Genomic DNA, 21,328 nt, shown 5'->3' on the forward strand with positions numbered 1-21,328 from the left:
TTTTCTATTTTGGGTCTTTTCATTTTACATTTCCCTCTGTGGTGATGTTTTCAGATCCCCAATGGCCAACTTCTTCTCCTGTAACTCTTTTTATAAATGTTATCTTCATTGTATTTATCCTGATCATCTTATTTAAAGTTACTTCCCCAGAGTATTATATCTCTCAACCATCATTTATTTTTTTTCTTTTTGCCTCACAGCACTGATCATCTATTTTCACAGACATAGAATTAAGTTACTATGCTTCTTTGTTTTCTTCCCTTCCCTTTCTCAATTGTAAGTTACATGAGAGAAGGGATATTTTTCTTTACCCACTAATATATTTCAAGCACCTAGAATGTTAATTGGCAAATGGTAGCTAATCCATGAGTATTTGTTGAATGAATGAGTTAATATAAATAAGTAACAAAGGAAATCCATACACTAGAGACAAGTAAATACTAAATGTGGTTCTAAGCATAATAAGCAGAAGAACTGATTCTCGTAGAAACAGGAATTCTGGATATAATGAGTTCAAATTTGGGAATTGACTAAGAAAAAGACTTGTCCATGAGAAAACAGTAACACATGAGCTATCTGGGAGGGAGTAACATTTTGACAGGTTTTGTCAGGTGTAAGTCCCCCACAGTGGAAAACCTTCCAAAGCCTGGTAGCAGGAAGAAGCCACAAGAGGAGAATCAGTACAAGGGGAATACATCTGGGGAAGAGGGAAAATGAAGAGAGGGGAGAGGCTTTTGTGTTCAGGTGATGCAGAGTCAGTGTGGTGGGGGTCTCTGAGCCAGAGCATTTGGAGGGACTGAAGCAGCATGGGACTTTATAAGTGCAGAGTCTTATCTAATCAACTAAGAACAGACACTGGGTGATGGGGTATGCAGAGAAAAGAATGAAACAGACGAAAACCCAGTTACCTGTTAAGAAACAGGAATCAGAAAAGAATGAAACAGACAAAAACCCAGTTACCTGTTAAGAAACAGGAATTACTGTTATATTAACAGTAAGAGTCTCAAAATAAAACAAATTATTCAAAGATTATAGAAAATAATTTTTACCTTAGAATTCTATACCTAGTCGAAGCTTTATTGTAGTGAGAGAACATGTTATCTCTCATTCAACTTTTCTGAAAATTTCTTTGTGGTGTTAGAAATGTAACCAAACAATTTATAACTAACAGCTAAAGGAAAATCTTCTTAAAGAACATTTAAAACTACATATAGTATTTCACCACTGCTACAAGAATTAGGAAAAAACCATATAATGGAAATCCACAGTCCAATATGAAATTTTCTATAAAATTTAGGATTATCTTGTTATTTTCCAGAAATAATTCTTGTTAAGATTTTTATTAGAATTGAATAAATCTTTCAGTCTGGGAGGCATTAACATTCTAACGATTAAATTCTAACAATATTGAGCCTTTTAATCCATACAAATGGCATATCCGTCTATTCCAGGGTTTCTCAACCTCAGTATAATTGACATTATGTATTGTATAATTACTTGTCATGGGGGAATTGGTCCCTTTATTGAAGGATATTTAGTAGGCTCCTTGACTTCTATCCATTAGAGGCCAGTAATACTTCCCACCCTCACCGCCATGTTTTGACAATCAAACATTATCTCCAGACATTGCCAAAAGATATCTTGGGGACCAATTACAGCCCCTCCCAAACCCATTGAGAAAGACTGCTGTATGGTTTTACACTGATAAGCAGTAGCATTCAAAGAGAATAAAATGATAAAATACAGAACAGAGTACTTGAGAAAATTGTGGGATGGTAACAGATGTCCAAATCTAACCTATAAAAAATATTCAGAGACACAAAAGGAGACTAGAACAATATAAAAGGATAGAAAAATATTTGAGGAGCTAAAGGCCAAATTTTGCCCCAAATTAATGAAAGACATGAATTGAAGGTTCTGTAAGTTTGGTAAACTTCAAGCAGGATAAATATGAATACCAAAGGCATATCATTGACAAAAGGATGAAAATTAAAATAAAATAGATATTCAGAATCATATTATCATTACTAGACGTGTAAAGACTACTGATTGCTTAAGGCACAAATAATAACAATGGTATTGTGGAATTTATAACATGTAGAAATAAAATTAGACAACACTAAGATGAAAAGCAGGGGAGTGAATAAATGTAATTTAACTGATATAGGTCTTTATGGTATATGGTACAATATTAATTGAAGACAGACTATAATACTACACAAAATAATAGAAAACAAATAACAAAAAGGTAAACATAAAATTGAATATATCAGCAAATATATTAAATGTAAATGGACTAAACATAGCAACTAAAAACAGAGATTGTTAAATAGAAGAAGATACACTATATTTTGTTCACAAGATTCATCTTTAACTGTAAGGACATAATTACAGTAAAAGTAAAAGGTTGAAAACTTATTTCCCATGCAAACATTAATCAAAAGAAAATGAACATTACTGTAGTCTTTTCAGAACATATATACTTGGAGACAAGCAGTACATTATAAGAGAAAATAATGGACATTTCATACTGATAAGAGGGGCAACTAAAGAGGAAAAAGTAATTCTGTGTGGAATTGTTTTCCAATAACAGTTTCCAAATATAGAAAACAAAAGGAATAGAACTAAAAGATGAAATGTATTTTTCTGCAATACTACTTGGAGATTTTAACCCCTTCTCACAGTAATTATTATTTTAAAAAAACAGGAAAATATCAGTAAGGTCCTAAAATATTTGGAAAAATATTTAACCATATAGAACTAATTAATATTTGCAGACAACTATTGCAGCTTACATATTATTTTTAAGTACATGTGGGGCATTCATTAATACAGATCATATCTTGAGACATAACAAATCTTATTAAATTTATAAAGATAGAAATCATAGAAAGTTCTCTAATGACAATAGTGTTATCTCAGAAATCAATAAAGAAGGGAGAAGACTGTAGGAAGATGGCAGACTAGGAAGCACCAGGAATTAGTCCCTCCACTTAAACAACTTTTGAACTGGCAGGAACTATCTGAATCAACCACTATGAAAACACCAGAGCCAAGGGGAATACTGCACCATTCAGGAAGGAGTTGGAAGAAGAGTCTGTTAATTTGCAATAAAGACTGTTGAGTTTCACCCTTCCTGCAGCAGTACCATCCACTACTCCTGCCCCCATGGCCAGCAGCATGGGGACTGGAGCTCCAGCTCCTAGCTCAGCTTGCTGGCTAGGTGGTACATGAAGCAATACTCCTCCAAACTCCAGGTATGTGTGGTCTGATCCTTTGAGCAGCTACTTTAGACTGGTGGGGGCTGCTTTCAGGGTAGCCATTGTTCTAGTCCCCAGGAGCAAAGGTAGCAGAGAAATCTTAAAGACATTCTTCAAAACTGCAGAAAGGGCTGTTAAAGGGCTGCATAAACCGGGCAAGTGCTGAATTAAGAAAATTCAGTTTCAAAAGTCGTAGACACCCCATAGTTACTGTCCTGTCATGGCCCACTGTGTGGACTAGGGGAGAGTGTAAACTACAATGTAAACCATTATCCATGTGGTACAGCAGTGCTTCAAAACGTATTCAGCAAATGCAATGAATGTCCCACGATGATGAAAGAAGTTGTTGATGTGAGAGGAGTCGGGTGAGAAGGGTGGAGGGCATATGAGGACCTCTTATATTTCTTGAATGTAACATTTTAAAAAAATAGAAAAAAAAGTCATAGAAGACGCTTCTGATACCCTTGATGGCCTCTCCCCTACTTCATTCCACAGCAGAGGGTGGAGCCATTGTGGGATCCTGGCCCTGTTCCAAAGGGAGCAGAGGGGCTGCTCTGTGCATATTGGGGACATGTATATCAGTGCCAATTGAATGGAAGTCTGAGAGACTGAGCTTGGGAACATATCTTGGGCCAATTTGTAAAAATAGTTGAAAGGTACTTTTTGCCTCATTAAAAAAAAAAAATTAACTCCTGGCATTCAAGAAAATCTCTTTCATATCACCAGCTGGATACAAATTTAAGGGACAGCCCAGTGACTAAATCCCAGAATTAACATTTTAAAAATATTAGAATGCTCAGTATGCAACAAAAGATTACAAGACAAATAAAGAAATAGGGAATGATGACCCACCCAAAAGAATAAGCTAGACAACCAGAAAGAAGGCAGCAGAGTAAGGAACTTCTAGAGTTAGCTTGTGGTACAGGGCAGTTAGTAATCACCCAGGGCTGTCTAAAATATCTGTCTGAGGGCTCTAGAAGTCCAGAAGAGTATCCTGCAACATCCTTGAAAGAATGGAAGGAGAAGACTGACCACCTGCAGAGGAGATTCATAAGTAGAATGCTCCACACCTTGGAGGCTAGTGCCCATTCTCCACTGGAGACACAAGCCACCTCAGGAGCTATTCCACGGTTGGAATTGGAAGCTCCACTTCCCAAAAACAGGGTAGGAAGAGATGGTTGAGCATTAACTTCAGTTACTAATTAGTAAATTCTTCAGGCTAAAGTACAATGCTAAGAACAGCTAAAGTTTGAACCTGTCCAAGACAGAAAGAAGTCAGTAGCCGCCATTTTAACTCTGCTCCTGGCACAAGGGAAAGCAGAGTAGATTGAAAATCACAGTGCTGGTAGGGATCAGCTTCTTTCCATCCAGACTGGATTACAGCTCTAACATCAGCCCCAGTCCCACCTCCTACAGGGAGGAAACTGGGGAGAACTGCATCAGCCACCCCAGGAAAATACAGGCCATGCCCTGTAGGCCAGTGATCATCCTACTTCAGTGGTGCAAGCTGTCTCAGGAGCTATTCTGTGGCTGCAGTTGGAAGCTCCAATTCCCAAAAATAAGTGAGGAAGAAATAGTTGACCACTGAAATTCAGTAGGCTAAAGTATAACCTTAAGATCAGCTAAAGTTTGAACGTGTCCAAATTGGAAAAAGGCCAGTAGCCACCATTTGACTCCACTCCCAGCATGAGGATAAGCTGGGCTGACTGAAAATCACAGTGACTAAAGGAACTGGCTTCCAGGCACCCAGAAGAACCTGCAGCCCTAGCCTAGGCTTCAGCCCCACCTCTAGCAGGGAGGAAGCTGGCAGGCCCTACACCAGCTTCTATAGGTAACTGAAGGTACATTTGGCTAGCACAGACTGAATAGTCAGAAGTCTACTGAGGCAAATATGATCATCTTGGACCCACACAGCATAGATTGTTGCCCACAACTGCAGCTCCATCCCTGCCCCAAGCAGGGGAGAAAGAGGCGTGATGTTTCATCAGTCTTTCTGGGCAACCAAAGTCTATGCCTACATGATTTGGTTTATTACCTACAGCTGTGACTTTGTCCTGACCCCTGGAAAAGGAGAAAGTTGGGAGAAGCTTCATTGGTCCCTGCAGCAGTAAGGGCAACTTGAGCCTCCACAGCTTATAGCAACTGTGTCCTTGGCTCCTACTACACAACCAGCAAGGGAGAAAGGACAAGAAAGCTCTAAACTAAAGAGAGAAACTGCACCCAGGATAAATACTCTAGTAAGCCAGGTGCAAAGATACCAACAAAAAATTGCAATTCACATCAAGAAACAGGAAGCTATGACCCAGTTAAAGGAACAAGATAAGCCTCAAGATGACATAAAGGAGTTGAGGCAGCTAATCATAGATGTTCAAACAAATCTCCTTAATAAATTCAATGAGATGGCTAAAGAGATAAATTATATTAGGAAGACACTGAGGGAGCACAAAGAAAAATTTGAAAGCATACATAGAAAAATCTTATAGGCATGAAAGTTTCAATAAATGAAATTAAAAATACACTGGAATCAATATAACAGCAGATTTGAGGCGACAGAAGAAAGGATTGGTGAGCTTGAAGAAATGGTGTTAGAAAGTGAACATACAAAAGAACAGATGAAGAAAAGAATGGAAAAAATTGAACAAGGTCTCAGGGAACTAAAAGACAGCAAAAAAAAAAAACCAAAACACGTGCAAACATACGTGTCATGGGTGTCCCAGATGGAAAAGAGAAGGGAAAGGGGGCAGAAGGAATATTTAAAGAAATAATGGTAGAAAATTTCTCAACCCTATCGAAGGACATAGATATCCATGTCCAAGAAGCACAATGTACTCCCATCCAATAAATCTGAATAGAACAACTCCAAAACACATAGTAATCAAAATATCAAATGCCAAAGACAAAGAGAATTCTGAGAGCAGCCAGAGAAAAGTAATGCATCACATATAAGGGATACTCAATAAGATTAAGTGCTAATTTCTCATCAGAAACCATGGAGGCAAGAAGACAATGGAATGATATATTTAAGATACTACAAAAGAAAAACTTCTAGCCAACAATCTTATATCCAGCAAGATTGTCTTCCAAAAATGAGGGTGAGTTTACAATATTCACAGATAAACAGAAACTGAGTTTTTAACCAAGACACCACCTTTGCTACAGGGTGTGTTACAGCCTGAAAAGAAAAGACAGGAGAAAGAGGCCTGGAAGAGAGTCTAGAAATGAAGATTATATCAATAAAAGTAAAAGCCTCAAAAGAGTGGTGAAAATTAAATATGACAGATAAAACCCAAATACTCACGAATAAAGTTAACCAATGATGTAAAGCACTTGTATTCAGAAAACTGCAACTTGATGTTAAAAGACATCAAAAAAAGACTTAAATAATTGAAAGAACATTCCATGCTCATGGATTGGAAGACTAAATATCATTAAGATGTCAATTCTACTCAAATTGATACACAGATTCAAAGCAAACCTAACAAAAATTCCATCAGCATTTTTAAAATAGATGGAAAACATGATTATCACACTTATTTGGAAGGGTAAGGGGTCTGGAATAACCAGAAGCATCTTAAAAAGAAAAAGCAAAGTTGGAGGTCTCTCATTTCTGGACATTAAATAATTTTAGCCAGCTAGAGTGGTAAAAATAGCATGGTATTGACGTAACGACAGACACATAGAACAATAGAACCAAACTGATGGTTCAGAAATAGACTCTTACATCTACGGTCAAGTGATTTTTGACTAACTTGTCAAACCCATCCAGCTTGGGCAGAACAGTCCATTTAACAAATGGTGCTGAGAGAACTGGATATCCATAGCCAAAAGAAGGAAAGAGAACCACTATACCACATCTTATACAAAAATTAATTCAAAATGGATCAAAAACCTAAATATAAAAGCAAGAACTATAAAGATTCTAAAAGAAAATATAGGAAAATATCTTCAAGACCTGGTGGTAGGTAGTGGATTCTTAAATGAGATAGGAGGAGAACTGAAAAGGACTAGTAATGTTTAATATATGTAGAAGTTTTAATTAGCTTTACTGTAAAAGTGTGGAACTGTACATAGTTGATGGTAAAATATTATAGTGAATAACAGCTGATCTATAAATGGGACTGTGGCTGAAAATGGCAGTCTAGGAAAGTAAATGTAAATTGACGGAAAGCTAGAGAATGATCTAGGAACTGAATAGCACCACCCAGAGATGGATGAGAATTGTGGTTGATGGTACAGATGCCTGAGTGGTTTTTGTGAGCTAGAGCATATGTACATCACTATTACAGGGTGGGAATGTGGAAAAGCATGGGGAAAATATAATAAATGACCTATGGACTGTGGTTAACAGTAATAATGTTATATTCATGCATCTATTCCAAAGATGTACAGTGTTTAAAAGGGGGGTTATGGAAAAAGTGTGCTAAATGTATGCTATGGACTGGCAATAATCTGATAATATTATCTCATAATATGTAACAAATGCTCCAACATGTTATGGTGTGTTGACAGAGGGATATTGTAAGGGAATTCTGGACATGAGCCTGATTGTTTTGTAAGTTTACAACTTCTGTCATAAAAATATATTTAAAAAATAATAGGGTGAAAAATACACCAAATATAAGATAAGGACTATAGTTAGTAGTAAGAATTTGACAATATTCTTTAATAATTTGTAGCAAAGGTCTCACAACAATGCAAGGTGTTGGTGGTGGGTTGATGTATGGGATACCTCTATGATGTTATGCATGTTTACTTTATAAGGTCACAACTTTTACTATACACTTATTATTTATGTATGTTCATGTATAAATGATACAAAAATAATAATAATAGGGTAAGTTGGGGGAAATACTTTGATTAGTAGTAATATTTTGAGGATGCTCTTTCATCATTAGTTGAAAATGCTTCACAACAGTGCAAGGTATTGGTGGTAGGGTGAGGTATGAGAGTCCTTTATAATGTTATATATGTTTGTTTTGTAAGTTCAAAAGTACTACTATACACTTATTGTTTATGTGTGCTTATGTATGTTTACATATGACAGATATACTTCAATAAATGTGAAAACAAAAAAGAGAATAAGAAAGAAGTCCAAAACTCATTAATAAAGATGAGTTTAAAATTATGATCCTTAATATGCTCTGGGAGATAGAGAAAAACAAAAAGAAAAAAACTAAAGGATATGAGGGAAAACATTAACGAACAATATAGGAATCTCTCCAGAGAAATATTGGAATTGAAGAGTGCGGTCACCGCTCGGGCTGAAGTGTGGTTTGCTGGCCTGGCAGGGGAGCGGCCGCGGTAGGCCTAATTCCGCTGCCCCCATAATAGGGTGGTTGGTCGGGCCCACCGCCACCCCTGAAGGAAGCTCGGCATGGGCGCAGAGTGCCCTCGGGTCTCCCCTTCTCGGCAGCCATGCTTCCGCGGCCACCCCTCCTCCCAGATGGCGCCACCCGATGCCTTGTGGGGCGGCACCCTTCTTCTTCCTTCTCCCTGCGCAGGCGCAGGGCAGAAAATTCCAGCCTGCCCTTTTCCCCTCCCCCGACAGCAGCAACAGCCAGGCGTGGGCAGAAAATTCCAGTCTGCCCTTTTCCCCTCCCCCGACAGCAGCAACAGCCAGGCATGGGCGGAAAAATCCAGCCCACCCTTTTCCCTTCCCCCGACAGCAGCAACAGCCAGGCGTGGGCGGGAAACTCAAGTCTGCCCTCCACCCCAGCAACAGCAGCCACCAATCCCTAAACCCTGCCCCTTCCCCCAGCAACAGCGACAGCCAATCCCTAACCACCACCCCTCCCCCATCCAGTACCGCCCACTGACCTTTCGCCGGCAACCAATCAGAACAGGACGTGGCTTCGACCAATCAGCCTTCCCCAGCCCCTATAAAACTGTTGCCTCTCCCTCAGTAAAGTGGACTTGCGTGTTTACCTTGTCTCCGCGGTAGTTCTTCTGCCATGCGCCCTCCAGTCCTGAGAGCCCCCGACAAGGGCCTGGCCTCCCTTGTCCCCAGTTCGTCGCCTGCTTCTCCGGGCGACCCCTTCGTCGCCGGCTTCGCCGGGCGACCCCGTCAGCCGAACCGTGCAACCCCTTGTGAGACCGATCCCTCGTCTGCTGCCGGACCTACCCCTCGTCCCAAGTGGGACCGACCCCTCGTCCAGAGCTGGACCAACCCCTCGTCCGCAGCCAGACCCCACCTCTACCGACCGAGCAAACCGTTGCAGAAGAGCACAATACCTCAAATGAAAAGTTTCCTATATGGTTTCAGCAGCAGATTGGAGGTAGCAGAAGAATCAGTAAATCTGAAGACAAGACAACTGAAATAATTCAGGCTGAGCAGAACTTGTGGAACATCATCAAGCATATAGAGGAAGAAGAGAAAAAGGGACAGAAAGAATATTCAAGGAAATAATGGCAGAAAACTTCCCAAATTTAATGAAAAACATGAACATGTATATTCAAGAAGCTCGATGAAACTCCAAAAGGATAAACTCAAAGATAACCATCTACAGACAAATAGTGATCAAATTGCCCAATGCCAAGGACAAGGAAAGAGTTCTGAAAGCTTGAAAACTGCAAGAGAAAAGCAATGATTCATGTACAAAGGTATACCAATAATATCAAATGCCAATCTTTAATCAGAAACCACAGAGGCAAGAGGGCAGTGGTATAAAATGTTTGAAGTGTTAAAGAAAAATATGCTTTCCTTTTAGGAGTAGGAGCGAGATATGGATGCCCTCTGTCACCATTGTTATTCAGCATTGTATTGGCAGTTCTAGCTGGAGTAATTAGATAAGAGAAAGAAATATAAAACATCCAAATTGGGGAGAAAGAAATACAACTTCTATACACAATCAACAAACATTTGGAAACTGAAATGAAATGTATGTAATTTGCAATAGCATTAAATACTCAATAAAATGTATGGACATAAATTTACCAATAAATGCATAACTCCAACACTTAAAACTACAAAAAAATGCTGTCAGCAATTAAAGAAGTCCTAAATAACCAGACTAATATTGTAAAAGAAAGAAATTGAAGGTCTTTCACTACATGATTTTGAGACATTCTATAAAGCCACAGCAATTAGGATAGTGTTGGCATAATTATAGTCATATATATAAATGGACAGAAAGAGTGTCCAGAAATAGACCTCACTAATTCACTCAACTGATTTTCAGCATAGGCAGCAAAATGATTTAACAAGGAAAGCAAAACATTTTCAATAAGTCATCCTGGAACAACATCTGTATGGGGAAAAAAATTAAATCTTGACTTCTCCACTTCACACCATACATAAAAATTAGTTTGAAATAAATCACTGACCTATATTATGAAAGCAAAACATATATATCTTCTAGAAAAAATAAAATATACATGAGTATTTTTGTGACCCTTGGGCAGGTACAGATTTCTTACACAGAACAGAAAAAGTACTAAAAATAAAAGAAAAATATTAGTGAATTGAAATTCATCAAAATAAAAATCTTCTGCTCATCTAAAAATCATCATATGCAAGAGTGAAAATGCAACCCAAGGATGGGACATCATACGAGACAAAGGACTGATAACAATGGAATATAGAGTAAGCTTCTACAAATGAATTGGAAAAAAATAAGCATCTCAATTTTTAAAAAACAGTCAAAAGTAGATTACAGCAAGATGGCAGCAGAGTAATGAGCTCCTAGTGTCATTTAGTAAACACCCAGAGCTCTCTGGAGCTAGCTGAAGTACATGTTGGGGGGCTTCAGGAAGCCAGAGGGCATCCTGCAACATCCTTGAAGGAATGGAAGGAGGAGACTGCACATCTGCAGAGAAGACTTGAAAGTAGAGTGCTGCATGCCCCAAAGGCCAGGGCATATCCTCCACCAGAGGCAGAAACCATCTCAGGAACTATTCTGCGGCTGGAATTGGAAGCTCCACTTCCCCAAAATGGGGGAGGAAGAGATGGTTGGGCACCAACTTCAACTAATGATGAGTAAAATTCAGCGGGCTAAATTATAATCCTGAGAATAGCTAAAGTTTGAGCCAGTCCAAGTAAGAAAGAGGCAGGGAGCTGCCATCTTAACTCTGCCTGGCACAAGGGGAAGAGGGGTAGACTGAAAATCCCAGTGCTGGTGGAGACCATCTTCTTTCCATCTGGGTCAGATTGCAGGTCTAGCCTAAGACCCAGTGCCACCTCTGACAGGGAGAAAACTGCAGGGACCTGTGCCGCCCTCTCTGGGAAATTGCCAGCCAAACTGTAGAGGTTGGTGACTGTCCTACTCTGGTGGAGTAGGCCACCCAGGAGTTGTTCTGTGACTAGAATTGGAAGTTCCATTTCCAAAAAACAGGGGAGGAGGAAACAGTTGTTTGCTGACTTCAACTACTGATTGGTAGACTCGGATGGCTAAGGAATAATGCTAGGAACAGCTGGGGTGTGAATTTGTCCAAGTTAGAAAAAGGCCAGTGGCCACCATTTTGATTCCACTCCCAACCTGAAGGGAAACCAGCCTGACCAAATATCACAGTGATGGTAGGAACAGGTTTCTTTCACCTGGATCAGCATGCAGGCCTAGCCTAGGCTTCAGTCCTAACTCTGGCAGGGGGGAGGCTGGCTAGCTCAGTACTAGTCTATCCAGGGAACTGGGGGTGCCTTTGGCTGGCACAAACTGAATAATTAAAAGTCTACTGGGACAACTATGGTCATCTTGGACTGCACTGCATAGATTGCTGCCCACACCTGCATCTCCATCCATGCCCCAGGCAGAGGAGAAAGGGACATGAAGCTTCATCAGTCTCTCTGGGCAACTACAATCTAGGCCAGCACAACTTGGATTATTCCACACAACTGTTACTCTGTCCCTACCTCTGGGAAAGGAGAGAGTTGGGAGAAGCTTCATCTGTCCCTGGTGCAATGAGGGCAGCTTGAGACTCCACAGTTTATAGCACCAATTATCCATGGCTCTTTCTGCACAACCAGCAAGGGATAAAGGACAGAAAGCCCTAAACTAAAGAGAAAAACTGCACCCAGAATAAATACTCTGGTAAGTCAGATGCCAAGACATCAAGCAAAAATTACAGTCCACACCAAGAAGCAGGAAACAAGGTAAGTCTCCAATGACATAAAGGAGTTGAGACAACTAATCATAGATGTTCAAACAAATCTCCTTAATAAATTCAATGGGATGACTAAAGAGATTAAGGATATTAAGAAGACACTGAATGAGCACAAAGAAAAAATTGAAAGCATGTATAGAAAAATAGCAAATCTTATGAGAATGAAAGATGCAATAAATGAAATTTTAAAAACATTGGAATCATATATAGCAGATTTGAGGAGGCAGGAGAAAGGATTGGTAATATTGAAGAAATGACCTCTGAAAGTGAACATACAAAAGAAGAGATGAAGAAAAGAATGGAAAAAATTGAACAAGGTCTCAGGGAACTAAATGACAGCCAGATGTGCAAACATTTGTATCATGGGTGTCCCAGGAGGAGAAGAGAAGGGAAAAGGGGCAGAAGGAATATTTAAAGAAATAATGGAAGAAAATTTCCCAACCCTATTGAAGAACATAGACATCTATGTTCAAGAAGGGCAATGTACTCCCATTTGAAAAAATTCAAATAGACCAACTCCAAGACACATACTCATCAGAATGCCAAAGGCCAAAGACAGAGAGAATTCTGAAAGCAGCGAAAGAAAAGCAGTGTGTAACATATGAGGGATACCCAGTAAGATTAAGTGCTGATTTCTCACCAGAAACCATGGAGACAAGAAGACAGTGGTCTGATAAATTTAAGAAACTACAAGAGAAAAACTTCCAGCCAAGAATCTTACATCCAGGAAGACTGTCTTTCAAAAATGAAGGTGAAATTAGAATATTCACAGATAAACAGAAACTGAGAGAATTTCTAAGCAAGAGACCAAAATTTCAGGAAATACTAAAGGGTGTGCTAGAGCCTGAAAAGAAAAGACAGGAGAGAGGGGCCTAGAAGAGAGTCTAGAAATGAAGATTATATCAATAAAAGCAACTAAAAGTGTCAAAAGAGTGGTGTATAGCCAGAAACCTCATAAAAGGAAAAACAAATCCTTATCTCCAGACTTTAAATCAAACTACCAAGCTATAGTGGTAAAAACAGCATGGTACTGGCATAAAGATCAGTATATAGACCAAACTGATGGCTCAGAAACAGGCCCTTACATGTATGGTCAAGTGATTTTTTTTTTTTTTTGCATTTTTTTGTCTTTATTCATTTTTTAAATATTACATTCAAAAAATATATGGTCCCCATATACCCCCCACCCCCTCACCCCACTAGTCCCCCCATAGCAACATTCTCCTCCATCATCATGAGACACTCATTGCATTTGGTGAATACATCTCTGAGCATTGCTGTACCTCATGGTCAATGGTCCACATCATAGCCCACACTCTCCCATGTTCCATCCAGTGGACCATGTGAGGACCTACAATGTCTGGTAATTGTCCCTGCAGCACCACCCAGGACAACTCCAAGTCCTGAAAATGCCTCCATATCTCATCTCTTCCTCCCATTCCCCACACCCAGCAGCCACCATGGCCACTTTCTCCACACCAATGCCACATCCTCTTCTATTACTAATCACAACAGTTCATGAATAGAATATCAGTAAGTCCACTCTAATCCATATTCTATTCCTCCATCCTGTGGACCTTAGATTGGTTGTGTCCACTCCACATCTATGTCAAGAGGGGGCTTAGATTCCATATGGATGCTGGATGCAATCCTCCTACTTTCAGCTGTAGGCACTCTTGGCTCCATGGTGTGGTGGTTGACCTTCTTCAACTCCATGTTAGTTGAGTGGGTTAATGTGGCCAGTCTCGAAGCCAAACTCAGCATGTAAATTCGTTGCCTTTCCCCCAGCGTGGGACATGACTCCCAGGGATGAGCCTCCCTGGCACTGAGGGATTGCTACCAAATACCCGCTGATGATGTAACTAGAAAATGACCTTGAATAAAAGGGTCAACTCGGACCAGCAGAATAGCTCTGTCTACATATAATAACAGGAGTTAAATGGTCAAGTGATTTTAGACTCACCTGTCAAACCTACACAGCTCGGGCACAACAGTCCATTCAGCAAAATGGTGCTGAAAGAACTGGATATCTATAGCCAAAAGAAGGAAAGAGGAACTCTATTTCATACCTTATCCAAAAATTAACTCAAAATGGATCAAAAACCTAAAAATAAAAGCAAGAACCATAAAACTTCTGGAAGAAATTTTAGGAAAATATCTTCAAGACCTGGTGGTAGGTGGTGGATTCTTAATGGAGATAAGAGAAGGACTGAGTGGACTACTGATGTTTAATGTATGTAGAAGTTTTAATTAGCTTTGCTGTGAAAGTGTGGAAATGTATAGAATGGATGGTAAAAATAGTAATAGCTACTTTATAAATAGGGATGTGGCTGAAAATGGTAGTCTAGGGATGTAAATGGTAATTCACAAAATGCTAGAGAATAATCTAGGAACTGAGTAGTACAGTAAAGCAAGAGGGGGATTAGAATTGTGGTTGATGGAACAGATGCAAGAGTGTCCTTTATGAGCTAAAGCAAATGTATATCACTACTGCAGGGTTTGGGAACACATGAGAAAAATACAGCTGGAATGACCTATGGACTGTGGTGAGCAGTAATAATATAATATTCTTGCATCTATGCTAAAGATGTACTGTGTTGATAAGGGTGCAGTATGGAAAATGTGAGTCAAATGTATACTGTGGACATGGTAACAATCAGATGATATTATCTTATCTGTAACAAATGTTCCACCACAGTGTGGTATGTTGATAGAGGGATGTTGCTTGGGAATTCTGCATATGTGCATACCTGTTTTATAAGTTTACAACTTCTGTCATAAAAAATATATTTAAAAAATAATAATAGGTGTGTTGGGGGGAAAACACACCAAATGTAAGATAAGGACTATAATTAGTAGTAAGATTTTGACAATATTCTTTCATAATTTGTAACAAACATCTCACAACAATGCAAGGTGTTGGTGGAAGGTTGATGTATGGCATCCCTGTATGATGTTATGCATGTTTACTTCGTAAGTTCACAACTTTTACTATACATTTAATTGTTCATGTATGTTCATATATAAATGACAAAGATAATAATAGAGAGGGTTGGGGGAAGATACTTTGTTTATTAGTAATATTTTGACAATGCTCTTTAATCATTAGTGAAAAGGGTTTAACAACAATGTAAGGTGTTGGTGGTAGGGTGAATTATGAGAGTCCTGTATGATGTTATATATGTTTGTTTTGTAAGTTCACAGCTATTACTATACACTTATTGTTTATGTATGTTTGTGTGTGGGTGATATATTTCAATAAATTAATTTAAAAAACCCTTAAATCAAGGATAAGCAGAAGAAGCACCACTATAAAATAAATAACAAATAAATTTGGGAAAAATCAAATGTATCAGTTTTTATACTTTATATGAAATGACTGCATTTTCCCATAGAAGACAGACTTCCAGATTGGAGTAAGAAATAAAACTCAGCCAGAAATAAAGATAAGCCAAAATACCCGACTCAGCTAATATGGAGGTGAAGAAGGTCAACCATCATACCAGGGAGCCAAGAATGCCTACAACTGAAAGCAGGAGGATTGCATCCAGCATTCATATGGAATCTAAGCCCCCTCTTGATATAGATGTGGAGTGGACACAACCATTCTAAGGCCCACAAGATGGAGGAATAGAGTATGGATTAGAGTGGATTCACTGATATTCTATTCATGAATTATTGTGATTAGTAATTGAAGAAAATGTGGCGTTGGTGTGGAGAAAGTGGCCATGGTGGCTGCTGGGGGTAGGGAGTGGGAGGAAGAGATGTGATGTCGGGGCATTTTCTGGAGTTGGAATTGTCCTGGTTGGTGTTGCAGGGACAGTTACCGGACATTGTATGTCCTCCCATGGCCCACTGGGTGGACTGTGGGAGAGTGTGGGCTGTAATGTGGACCATTGACCATGATGTGCAGCGGTGCTCAGAGATGTATTCACCAAGTGCAATGAATGTCTCATGATGATGGAGGAGATTGTTGTTATGGGGGGAGGAGTGGGATGAGGGGGTAGGGGGTATATAGGAACCTAATATTTTTTTAATGTAACATTAAAAAAAATAAAGACAAAAAAAAGATAAGCAAAAAATAAACTTACAACAATATATCCTAATATAAATATCAGTGTGTTAAATTGAATTATGAAATCCAATATAAAAAGTTCTTAATGTTAAGCTACATTCCTGTGGGTATAAACTCAATATAAATAGGACTTCTTGAAAATGTTATTTTTAATTAAGGTGTGACCCGTCTGAAAGAGAATGGGTCTTTATCCATATTACTGGAGATCTTATAAAGAGAAGAAACTAGAAACCAAGATTTGGAGAAATCCAAACAGGAGGAGATCATAAGTCTACAGAAACTGGAAAAGCCTACCCAGATGACAGAGATCCCATGTAATAAGAAGTAGAGATGTAAGCCAAAGAGCCCCCAAGATTGTAGCAAGCTAGTGCTAGAATGCTGCAGATTCAGGGAAGAAAGCATTGCCTTGCCAAGACCTTGGTTTTGAATTTCTAGCCTTTCAAACTTTAAGCCAATACATTCCTGTTGTTTAAGTCCACCAGTTGTGTGGTGTTTGCTTTAGCAGCTTAGCATACTAAAACAATCCAATAAAGTACAATTTAAGAATAAAAGTACTTAACAGGGAAAAGAGAAACATACTGTAAGAAGATATCAACTAGAAATATAGAAATTAAACAAATTTTTTTCAAAATGTATAGTGCAAATTGTACCTAATTCTTTCAAATTGGAACAATTTAATAAAGGAATAATTAAGGTCATGAGGAACTAAGTAATAAAATCAACTCTCTCAAAATAATATGTGTAAATAAAGGAAAAGAATCTTAAGTCTCACAAGGCATTATATATATTTATCAAGATCAATCAATTATTTGGTCATAAAGAAAATTTTAATAAAAATTTGAAATAAAAAGTGACTTGTGATTCAAATCACTATAGTATTTTATATGATTAAGAGAAGGTGACCAGAAAGTCTTAAGTTTGGGGAATTACAGAACACAGGGCATCAAAAAGGAAATCAAATCTGAAATATTAAACTCTACAGGAAGTAATAAATATTACCAATTCATATAAAGTGGAGATAAAAATTCTGTACTCAGAGGAAAATCTATAAATTAATTAAGTTCATTGGTAAGAGAAAAAAGTCTTAAAATTGGTTCTAAAAATTAGAAAAAATAAAAAGAAATCAAAAGAAACTAGGTTAAGAATTATAAATATAAAACTGAAATAAATAAAAATGAATAGAAATAAATGTGCAAAGAAAACATATTTTCAAAACCTTGTCCTTAAAAAAATACTAGTTAAAAACTTATTTTTGTTTTGCTTTATAAAAATTTTACCTTTTTTTGTAAAAGTAAAAAAAAAAATAGTTAAAATGACTCACATGGATACTCATAAAAGGAGATATTTAAACGACAATAAGCCTATGAAAATTTGGCCAATGTTATTACTAATCAGGGAAAAACTAATTAAAACTACAAATAGGTATCATTACATGTTCATCAAGAATGTTTAATTTAAACATCATTAGATGTTTGACAAGATTATGTATTGGCTAGAATGTAGAACAAGTAAGTTCTCATAAATTGCTGGTAGGATTGTAAAATGCTACAAGCCACAGTTTCTTTCATTTTAATTTTTTTAAATTTCCACCCCCACCCCCACCAGTCTGTTCTCTGTGTCTATTTGCTGCGTGTTCTTCTTTGTCCCGTTCTGTTGTTGTCAGCGGCGCGGGAATCTGTGTTTCTTTTTTTGTTGCGTTATCTTGACATGTCAGCTCTCTGTGTGCGCGGAGCCAATCTTGGGCAGGCTGCACTTTCTTTCGCACTGTGCAGCTCTCCTTATGGGGCATATACTCCTTGCACGTGGGGCTCCTCTACACGGGGACAACCCTGCGTGGCACGGCACTCCTTGCGCACATCAGCATTGCCTGTGGGCCAGCTCACACAGGTCAAGGAGGCCCAGGATTTGAATTGCGGACCTCCCATGTGGTAGACGGACACCCTAACCACTGGGCCAAGTCCGCTTCCCCACAGTTTCTTTTAAATTTACACTTAAATCCATTCTATGGCCCAGTGATTTCACCCCTAGAAACTGGAGTAATAAACCTCTATGTTTACAGAAAGGAATGTACAAGAATATTCATAGCCGCTCTATTCATAATAGCCTATAACTGGGAATAAACCAAATATTTGTCTCTAAGAGAAAGGATAAAGTGTATGGTATTCATAGCAAAGAAACATGATTCAGCAATATAAAATAATAAACTACTTATACACATAAAAATATAAATGAACCTCAAAAACATTATTTTAGTTGAAAGAATTCAGACAGACATTAGAGAGTAAATATTGTACGATTTCATTTAAAAGAAGTTCAGTAATAGTCAAAACTAATCAATGATAATAAAGATTAGGATTGATTGTACCAAAGAACAAGGGAGATTTCTGGCATGATAGAAATCGTCTTTATCTTAATTTGGGCAAGGATTATAGTATCTATGTTTCACAAAATTCTTCAGGTTTATAATTAATACTTTTGCATTTTACCAAGTATAAATTATAATTAAATGAAATATTATTAATAAAAAACAAAAACAAGACCTAGAAATAATCATCATCTAATATCGAAAGACAACTTCTGCAATAAGTTTCAAATGTCTTTCATAAACTCTCCGGAAGGTAATTGCAAATAGTGACTGTGGACTTTGGAAATATGCTAAGGCACTCCTTTTCCCAGTTTCTAATCTAAGTTTATGCCTGGGCATCTCTGGAGTCAAAGTTATGCTAAATTTTCTTGGTAGTATTAATGCTGTGGCCATGAAAATTTAATTTAGTCCATTCTTTGGTTATTACTTTAATTCAATCAACAGACTTTCATTGTAAATTATAATACTACAGAGAAAGTTCAGGTCATTTACCTCAAGGAAACATCATTTATAATTAGACAGTCAAATTAGAAAATACTTCTGAGGCTTTTCTGAGATGAAAACTGATTTACATTCAAAATTTATATTTATTAAGCCTCTATACATTTTGAAATATACCGATATCTTAGTTTGAAAATTTCCCTCAGTTTTTGGGTACTAATTTATAGGAGAGAACATTTCATTTTAATCTCTTCCATTTGTATATCCTTTAAAATTTCTTATGCTTTACATGGAATAAAAATAAATTGATGCAATGGGAAAATAAACTATATTTTTTGATAGTTGGTGATTTGCTAGTAATAAGAATATATCACTCAACTTTGTTCTATTTAGATTGAGAAGAATATGGTTGAGATCTTCACAATCTGGACTACTATTTCCCTGGATAAGCTTGTTCATAAATATTGCAGGCAGCTGTAACACATTTCAAATATCAGCCAATGTTCCCAACAACTGTTCTCTGAAAGACAAGAGTTGTTGATTTGGCTGCTTGTAGCTGGTTTCTCATATAGTTTGCCAAGATTTTATCCTTTCAATCATATTTTAAGGATCAACTAGTAATCATCTAGCCTAGCTTTCTTCTATAAATATTACAGTCTAGTGGGTTCAATATACTTTACAGACTAAACTAATTTTTTTCCTTTTCTTAATGACAATCAATGGCAAGAACCAATTCTATGAAATAGGATTCAAACATTTTTAAAAAAATTAGTCCACTGGTCCCAAATCCTCATTCTCCCTCCCTTGGCTTCCATATATACTGAAATGTTTCTGACCATCATGTAATGAGAATTTCAACACATTTTCAGGGCAAGCCTTCCAGTCTATAAATGATGTGGGGATCACTGAACTTTATTTTCTCACAGCAAGAAGGAAAATCTGGAGAAACAGCTGGATGAACAGAGATAAAGAATAAAGAACTGGTGACAATCTAATTTCTTACTCTCTAGCAACGTTTTACTGTAGACACAGAGGCTGAATTTTCTGAAAGTCACTAGACTGAGTTAACTGATTAATTGTAACCCTAAAAAGAATACTGCTCATTTAGTAGGGAAGCAACTGGTCAGTGCCTATCTACCTCTGTCAAGTAAGTTCAGGAAGCCTCAATTTTTCCTTTCTTTTCATTTATTAGGAGATGTAGGAATGAGACAAACTCAGAGGTTGCATGGTCCATCTTGAATGACTTTGTTGGGCCATTAATCAAAATTACAGAATAAAATCCATATATAGTAAAATTACATTATATCCTTACACTTTATCACCCAGACTGTAACCTCCAAGTTGAAAATTCTTAAGTATACCCAAGGTCATCTGCTCTGAAAACTTGGAAATTGTAGGGGATATATTAACTCTTTCATGATAGTTTGGGATACATCAACTCCTTTTCTATTCACCCTGTTAATTAAAATGGCTTATGCATAATATTTGTGTTTTGGAAATATCATATTTGTTGTAAAAATGAATAAAGTTGGGGAGAGGCAAGATGGTGTCAGAGTAAGGAACTCCAAGAGTCAGCTTGTCCTATAGGGCAGTTAGCAATCACCCAGAGGTATGTAATGCACCTGTTTGGGGGCTCCTGGAGACCAGAAGAGCATCCTGCAACATCCTTGAAAGTATGGAAGGAGATTGCCCATCTTCAGAGAAGATTCATGAGTAGAGCACTCCACACCATGGAGGCCAGTGCCCATACTCCACTGGTGGTGCAAACCACCTCAGGAGCTATTCTGTGGCTGGAGTTGGAAGCTCCATTTCCAAAAATGGGGGAGTAAGAGACAATTGGGCACCAACTTCAGCTACTGATTGGTAAACTCGGCTGACTGAAGTACAATCTTAAGTACAGCTAAAGTTTCAACCTGTCCAAGTTGGAAAGAGGCCAGTAGCTGCCATTTTAACTCTACCTACAGCATAAGGGGAAGAAGCAGGGTTGATTGAAAATCACAGTGAAGGGAAGGAATTCTTTCCACCCAGATTGAATTGCATCTCTAGCCTAAGCTGCAACCCCATCTCTGGCAGGGAGGAAGTTGGGGAACA

This window comes from Dasypus novemcinctus, chromosome 2, assembly GCF_030445035.2.
Source record: "Dasypus novemcinctus isolate mDasNov1 chromosome 2, mDasNov1.1.hap2, whole genome shotgun sequence".
Classification (NCBI taxonomy): Eukaryota; Metazoa; Chordata; class Mammalia; order Cingulata; family Dasypodidae; genus Dasypus; species Dasypus novemcinctus.